Source organism: Henckelia pumila, chromosome 2 (genome assembly GCF_033568475.1).
Source record: "Henckelia pumila isolate YLH828 chromosome 2, ASM3356847v2, whole genome shotgun sequence".
NCBI lineage: Eukaryota > Viridiplantae > Streptophyta > Magnoliopsida > Lamiales > Gesneriaceae > Henckelia > Henckelia pumila.
Genome location: NC_133121.1, coordinates 32,588,153 through 32,597,141, shown reverse-complemented (window position 1 = coordinate 32,597,141; position 8,989 = coordinate 32,588,153). Strand labels below are relative to the sequence as shown.

At 38.2% G+C, this 8,989-nt stretch overlaps 1 non-coding gene across 1 annotated transcript; it reads left to right on the top strand.

Moving 5' to 3' along the window:
* The first annotated feature begins 798 nt into the window (after window positions 1-798).
* LOC140885672 (small nucleolar RNA R71) lies at window positions 799-905 on the top strand. The gene has a single exon (XR_012151091.1). It is a non-coding gene; the product is annotated as a small nucleolar RNA R71 (small nucleolar RNA).
* The last annotated feature ends 8,084 nt before the right edge of the window (window positions 906-8,989 follow it).

Genomic DNA, 8,989 nt, shown 5'->3' with positions numbered 1-8,989 from the left:
ACTTCTTCCTTGTCCACTAACTTTGGGTCATCAACCCCAAGTTCTTTACCACTTCTCAAAGTAACAGCCTTGCATTGCTCCCTTGAATTAACCTCATTATTGCTAGGAAACGACCCTTTCTGCTGATTATTCAATGCATTCGCCAATTGACCAATTTGTGTTTCAAATTTTTTTATAGAAGCGCTCACATTGGTCAAGTGAATCTCCATACTATCAAGATTATTTTCATTCCTCTTAAATCTTGTGGATGATTATGCAATAAAATTACTCACAAAATCTTCCAACGATGCTTTACCCTCACCATTCTGAGTATTGATCCCTGGAGGAGGATTCAACACATTCTTATTGTTTGCATAGGAAAAATTCTCATGATTGCATAAACTAGGATGATATTGATTGGGAGAAGGATTACCTCGATAATTGATGCAATTTCTGTTGTTCATATATTGAGCTTGCTCCACACTCTAAAATCCATCAGCAGAATTTACGGCATTTGCCAGTGATGCTGTCTCAGTAGAACTTTGATTCCCTTTGGTCAGTGCAACCAAATGTGTAGAAATAGTAGTCATCTGAGCAGTCAAAGCAATGAATTCATCAACCTCGTGAATTCCAACAGGATTTCTTATCGCAGATCTCTCACTCGGCCACTAATAACTATTAATAGTCATTTGCTCAAGCATCTCATAAGCCTCCATAGAAAATTTAGGTAATATCGAACCTTCAGTAGCAGCATCCAAAGAAATCCTAGTTGGCCCATTCAACCCATAGTAGAATAATTCTATCTGTTCCCAATCCGGAAAATTATGGTTCGGACACTTCCTAAGAAATTCCTTGTAGCGCTCCCAAGCATCATACAACAACTCATTATCTTGTTGTTTGAAAGTAGTGATCTCAATTTTCAGTTGGGAAGACTTGGCAGGCGGAAAGTACTTAGCCAGAAATTTAGATGCCATGTCCTCCCATGTAGTGATGCTCCCAAGGGGTAATGACTGCAACCAACTACGAGCATTGTCCCTAAGAGAGAACGGGAAGAATCGTAGTTTGATAGTGTCCTCAGTAACACCATGAATTTTCACTGTGTGAGCAATCTCCAGAAAAGTACGCAGATGCAAATTCGTATCTTCAGTTGCTGCATACCTGAACTGATTTTGCTGCACCATGTTGATCAAAGCTGGCAACAACTCAAAATTATTTGCTGTTATATTCTGCCGAGCTATTCCAAAATAATGATTATTGATCACCGGTCAAAAATGATCTCTGATTGGCACCGAAGCATTATTCACAACTCTTTATTTTTCTTCAGCCATTAGTTGCAACTCTTCTCTTCTAGCTTTTCTCAAGGATTTAGCAGTTTTCTCGATTTTTGGAACAAAGAGAAGTGAGTCGTAAATTTGGATTTTTTTGCATAAACTGCATAAACAGGAAAAATTTAAAATTAGAACCAATAAATTAAAATAAAATTCCCTAAATCAAAATTAAGACTAATCAGCACAATTTAAATATAAATCAAATAAAATTCATTTCCCAGCAACGGCGCCAGAAACTTGTTGCGTATTTTTAACTCGCAAGCATACGATGTCAGGTTTTAATATAGAAAATGAATCCAATTCAATCCCACAGAAAATGAATAAAATGATATTATATTAAATATTTGCAAATAATCAATTCCTAATCCTATGTAGAGCTAAGAAAATGATTTGAGTTATATCAAACTAAATTTTTAAAACTAAAACTTTGCAAGAAATAAAATTAAGTAACCACGACTTCGCAAGATGAAAATTCAATAGGAGATAAATGCTAGATGTTCGACTTCACATGACTTTCCACCAAAATTATTTCTAATGATTTTTTAATTATAAACTCTTGTATTTTATTAGCCAAGAATCCATATTATTTTCTATTACCTTTCTTGAGTGTCAAGCGAAAATTCGTATTCAATAGCAAACTCAATATGTCTATCTAAGTTTAACTATTAAATCAAGTAAATGGAACGAGAATTCTTCTAATGACTTCTATGGAATTATATGTCTTTCGAACAATATAAATACCACAGATGTATTTTTCTATGTCGTATTCAAAATCTCCTCTCTCGAGTGATAGATTTCAAATAAAATATCATTCAATCTATGACCAGTAAATTGAAAGCATTAAAATCATGAAAACACAAATAAATTATGCGAAGAATTAAAATATATATCAAAATATCCAAATCACGGTTTCCAGTCAAGATCCGTCTACCTCTAGACTAAGAAATTAGTTCATAATGCGATTAAAAATCAAATAAAACATGTTTTTCCAACAATCCATCAAACTAGAAAAATAGAGTTCAAAGAGAAACTAGAACAAAGTAGAATTAAGCTTCTACGTCGCCGGATGTCGCCGTCGTCCATCTTTGTACCGAGTTCTTGAGCTCTTGTGCACACCAAAACTCTCAATAGTCGTCCCTCTATTCTGAATACTACTCAAAACCCTCATATCTTCCAATTAATTCCCGAAATTTCCTTAAAAATACACATAAAAACTTTCCAAAATTACAAGCAGTGAAGCGCTGGAGCACTCCCTTCATGCGCTGGGGCATTTCCTTGACTTTTCACCTTTGGGAAACTCTGTATAGCGCTGGGGCTCTATTCTGCTCACTTTTAAATTCCATTTCTCTATCTCTTTTCTTCACCTCTTTTTGCACTTTTTGACTCTTTTTATCCAAATAAAATATATATCACTTGAGTTCCTGCAAACGACACTAACAACAAGAAAAATGCATAATATCTCTCAAAACATAACAAAAGCCAATCTAATTCATATAAAATATAAGTGCAAAAATTGCACTTATCAGTTGGATGAGACAACTAAAAGTTGGGTGCATTATGGAGCTTTGTCAACTGGAAGTCATTTGTTCAGAAGAGACTATAACAGTGCGATGCACTTGTTATATGATATGGCAGATTTCGACTACCATTGGCATTGTGATCCTTCACTGCAGGGTTGGAGTCACCAATATCCTCCAGAATTCAACTCCACAAATTTTGTGAACCAACCACCGGAGTATCAAGAAGAGTGTATAGGGCGTTTTGAGGATCATGTGGCTCAGTTGGAGAACATTGTGCAGACATAGGCAAATCAGTTCTTAGAAATCCGCATCAAGTCTTTGAGTCTTTTGGATGAATAAATTGCGCTTATTAAAGAACCAATTTTTGAGATCTGCCAAGAAATGAAGTAATTGATCCAGAGCAAGAAGAACTATTATGTGCAGAATTTTCAATAGAAGAGAAGCCAAAAGTGACAGTTGAGGAGGAAGAAACATTCAAGGCGGAAGACTTGAATTTGTCAATGGTCTTTCAATGTGCACCACTTGAAGATCCATTCTTGCCATTGACACCGACTCCAAAATGTTACATTTTCTATGAGCTTCAGCCTAGATTCAGAGTCTCCTTCCAAATTAATAAATTCATGTCGAGTGTTGTTGGAACGACGAGCGTACAAAATCAATATCACGCCAAGCTTGAGGGCGTACACAGTCAAGACCCATACATAGAATCGTATGATTCTTACTATGGGAGACAGCCGATCTTTGATGGTTGCTTTTGCATAGTCAGGCGATAGACTATAACTTTAGCACTGACTGGGAGGCAACCCATTGCTCTTTACCTTGATTTTTAGTTTCTTTTTGCTCAGTTTTATTTTTATTTTTATCTTTATTTTAGTTTTGCTTCTTTCTCATTGCAGTTTGTCGTGTCTGACTGATATACCCAGTCTGCTACTGTCACCCCAAAATATGCTGCCAAGGAGGAAGATGAAGAGGATTCTTATGACCAGGGGAGTGTTATTTTTGTTTTCATTGTGTTTTGTTTGTGTTTCATGTGTTTGTTTGTTTCTGCATATTGTTCATTGTTTCTGAAGCATTGAGGGTAATGCTTTGGATAAGTATGCAGTCTAGTTTATTTTATTGTTCTGTGTTGTGTTGCATATAGTTTGTTTCATGTCTGTTTGTATCTTTGTCGTATTAGTGTTTTTCTTTCATGAGAAGGATGATGATTGATAGCCTATGATGATGAAGTTGATGTGAAAATTTTTTTTGCTCTTGATTGGAAATGAGTAACTGTTGGTTGAATCGTGAATAATTTTAAGCACACATGTTAGACCAGTGAAATGTAGTGATGTAATTGATGATGTTTGTGTCTATTTAAACATTGCACGGCAATAGGAGCTTGTTGATCTTGATTTTGTCCTTTGAGTTCTAATGATTTTCTAGCATTGCACTTATGATCTTGAGCACACCAAAATTTTTGAAAAATTGAAATTGATAAGAATTTTTGAAAAATTTAACTCCATCCGGGTTATGAGCAAGGGATTGAAATCCTAATCACCTTGTTCTTGACTAAGTATGCGGATTGAATGGGGTTATGAATTTCAAAAGAAAATTTTTTGAAATAAAATCAATAACGATTCCATCCGGGCCTAGAGAATGATTGAAATCCTAATCACTGTTCCATGGCTAAGTTTGCGGATTCAATGGGATTGTGGCTCCATCCGGGCTATAGACGAGGGGGATTGAAATTCAAATCCAATCTTAGTTATAGATAAGTTTGCGGGTAATTATTAGGGCTTAAGAGAATCGGATATAAAATCCGAAAGTGCGTAATCTATCTCAAGAGAGATGTGTTTTGTTAGAGATTGTTGGGAGGAAAGAGCACTTGATTGTGACCCTTACATTGATTTGTCATAGGTCTCTAAACAGTTGCAGAAATGATTCTTTTGAAGTTGCGTGTAACTGGAATAACATTGCAAACACACACGTTCACGCTAAATTGATGGTGTATTATGGAAAATCGAGAGTGTTTGTGATTATTTTTTCTTGGTGTTGGAACTTCTCTGAGGCTGTAATTTCCATGAATCGTCATTACTTATGTTTTTGTTTGCATATTGTTTTTTTTTGTCTTGCTCGAGGGCAAGCAAGAGTTAAATATGGGGGTGTTGATAAGTGCATTTTGTATGCATTATTTTGTGATATTTTCATGTCTATTTTGCATGCGTTCATATTATTTTATTTGTGTTTTCGCGCATTTTAGTTTCACATCATTCCCTTGGTTTATTTAAAGAAAATGACGGAGATTCAGGATTTTTGGTCAAAAAGAAACATGCTGCGTTGGATGAAGAACATGAAGATATGAGCAGCTGCTTGTGTTGAGAGCATGAAGGAGAATTGATGTGTTTATGCGCATGAATGAAGAGATGTTGCTCTTATGTGCATGAAAGATTGGAGATGTGATGCACCATGAAGAACTAGACCAGCAAATTTGCGTAGGAATCAGAAGAAAAGAATGAAGAGGATATGCGCTGTAGTGCCTTGGATCAACGCATCTACGCGTGAAGCCATACTAAGAAGCAAGACTGCGCTGTCGGAGTTGAGAAGCTGCGCAATGAAGGGATTTGCAAGGAAGCTCAATTTCGCTACAAAAGGCGCAGCTGCGCATGATAATGAGAGAACAAGCGCAATTGCGCCATGATCTGCGCCTCTGTGCATTGAAGGGAGAAGAGAAGCGGCGCTTCTGCGCGATATCTAGTGCATCTGCGCGTTTGTCTGTGTTGAAGAATTATCAAGATAGAATATTTCTCGCTTCAGCGCGCATTCATGCGTTCGATCAAGCCTAGAGGAACGTGAAAAGAATCGGGACAGAAGTGTGCTCGCTCGAGCGCACGTTTATGCGCTCGAGCAAGAGTTGGCAGATTAGGAAAAGTCAGAATTTTAGGAAATAAAATTTCTTATTTTATGGGCTTTAATTCTTTGGATTTTAAAAGCCATATAAATAAAAACTTTTAGATGCATCAGAGATGAGAAAGCACGCATCAGAGACAGAAGGCGGCGGCTCGGAGCTTGAGAGAAGATTTATAAACTTTTTCTTCTTATGTTCTTCTTTATTTTTGTTTATTAAATTATTGTTTTCAATTATTGAGTAGATTTTATTTTTGATCAAGACAACGTGACTGGGCCGAACAAATTAATGTAGAAAACGTGGATGTTTATTTGGGATTTTTCAGACTTGATTTTATTTTATTGATTGTTAGAACGCATTCTTGTCTATATCCTGATCTTTCACTCGCATCTGATGATAAGTAGATCTCAAATCAATCTTGGATTATACTGACGTACCCTGCAGATGATCGAATGAGTCATCAATACGAGGCAAATGATACTTATTCTTGATGTTCACGCGATTAGTCTGACGATAATCGATACACAGTCGCATGTACCTATCCTTTTTCTTCACAAAGAGAATAGGAGTTCCCCACAAAGATACACTAGGCCGAATGTATCCCTTATCCAATAGATCCTGCAACTGATTCTTCAAATCACGCATCTCTGACGGAGCCAGACGATACGGTTCCCTCAAATTAGGTGACGTACCTGGCATCAGATCAATGTCAAACTCAACTTCCCAAACAGGAAGCAAACCCGGAATATCATCAGGAAAAACATCAGGGAATTCATTAACAATAGGTAAACTCCCTATACCAACGCTCCCAGCGGACAGATCAACAGCATAAAGGTAGTCTTCCCTATCAAAATCCAGAGATCGACAGACTCTCAAAAAAGATACCAATGGCATCGGGGGTCGCGCTCCCTCACCATAGAAAAACCAACTATCACCACCGATCGGGTGAAATTGTACCAGTCTCTGGTAACAACCCACTGAAGCTTGATACATTGTCAAAATATCAATTCCCAAAATGCAATCGAAATCCTCCATCGCTAATACCATGAGATTCGTTGTCAGAACATTACCCTCAAACTCTAAGGGACAACCAAGAACTAGGTGTTTACCCAATACTAACTGAACATTCGGGGTTAAAATAGAAACAACTATGTCTAGAGTAATATAAGGTAACTTTTGACGCTTGACAAAATGTGCTGATATGAAGGAATGAGATACACCAGTATCAATAAGTACAAAATTAGGTATACCGCATAAAAAAATGTACCCGCAATAACCCTCTCATTCTCCTCCACTGCTAGGTCATGATTCTGCGCAAACACCTGACTAGAAGCATGTGGTCGCAGATTAGATCCTCCCGTTGATTGCCCTGATGGCCTCTACTGCACAGTAGTCTGAGAACCAGAACCTGAACCACCTGCTCCCCCAACCTGTGGACAATCCTTCTTAAGATGACCAATCTCTCCACAACGAAAACAAGCTTCTGAAGCTTTGCGGCACCTGTCGGTCGAATGATTCTTTCCATAGTGGTCACACTTGCCTTTCTTTCCGAAACGCATCACACCACCAGATCCAGAGGAATAAGTAGAAGAAGTAGACTTCTTAAAGGACTGAGCACGGGGACCCAAAGAATTCGCGGGTCGAGAAGACTGAAATGACTTAGCTTGATTCACACTGATCTATGCTCGCCGACACCTGTTCACCAAGCTCTCATAAGAATTGGGATCATCACACACCATGAATAAGTCAAAACTCTCCTAGTTCAGCCCCTATAGGAAATGATTGTACTCCGCCTCAAAAATGACGCCAATATGGGGACAATTAGGAAGGAAATCAAGAACTTCTGATGATACTCGTCCACAGACACAGATCCCTACTTCAGATTAAGCAACTCAATGGCTTTCGTCTTGCGAAGAGCTGGAGGAAAATACAGTTGTCTGAATAATCTGAAGAAATCTGGCCACCAAACATGTCTCTGCTCCTAAAGCACTGGTGCAAACGTGGACTTCCACCACTTACGAGTGCTTCCCTCAAACAGAAAAGTGGTAGCCTCCATCTTTTGATTCTGGAGCAATCGAAGGCACGAAAAATACTCTCCATACGCTCAAGCCAATCCTCTGCTGCATCAGGTGTCTCGCCTCCCAGCAAAGGCTTCGGACCAATCAGAACGAATCTATGAAGCTCGAAATGACACCTTCCATCTCGATGATGGCGATGCGCACGGGGACGTCTAGGAGCACCACCATCTCCCTAGTAGCCAACACTACTCTGACTCTCCTTGTCTCTACCGACCATCTGAATATACAAATCTCATCAAAACCCAAAGAGCCAAAACTAATTCCCAGAATTATCTTAAGCATGCTCTCATACCATAAATGTAGTGACCCACACCGCGATCACCTACTAATCAGAACTAAGCATGAAATTATCTTAATAAAAACATAATCAGAGTTAAATTGCGGAAACTGATAAAGTTAAACAATCCCAAGAGCAAAAATCTGCAAACTTAATTATTACAACCGAATCGAATAAAAATATTCTCAGTACCATCATCCTCAGAACGATAAACAACACTGCAAAGATAAACTTTCAATGCTAACAACCTCGACACCTAGGATATCCCAGCATCTCCTGCGCTATCCAACGTGATACCTGCCCCATCGAATAGGGTTTCCAAAATCATAGATATAAAGGACATGAGCGAAGTACACTCAGTACGAGAGTATGAGTATACAATATTATATGTTCATGAATGCAAGTGTACGGGTTACCAAGACTCGAGGTCAAGAATCTCTGGTCAAGAACAGACTCGGGCCGTAGGTATGAAGCACGCTGCGCCGTCGCACCAGGAGGTGGCTCACATACTCAATAGTGGATATAGGTGACCTGACATGAATCTACGTGGACATGACCAACCATCCACTAACAGTATAGGGTGGAAACCCTACTATGGGATATTATAAGGATACAAGCTCAAGATGATCATGCATGAAGCATAATAATGTTTCATAATATATTTAGATAAAATCATGCCATATAAATAATGCAACACATAATAAATGCATACTAAGTCAGGGTATCTCAAACTGTACTTTCGTACCTTAATAATACTTGGCAAGCTACACCAGCTCTACTGTCCAAGCCTATAATCACAAGATTATTATATCACTAAACAACATCTAAAAGCATTAACTAAGCTAATAGATACTCTCAAACTATTTATAGGATATAAGGATATACCGTCGTCCGTCGTCAGCCCTTTGATTTCGAATGCCCCA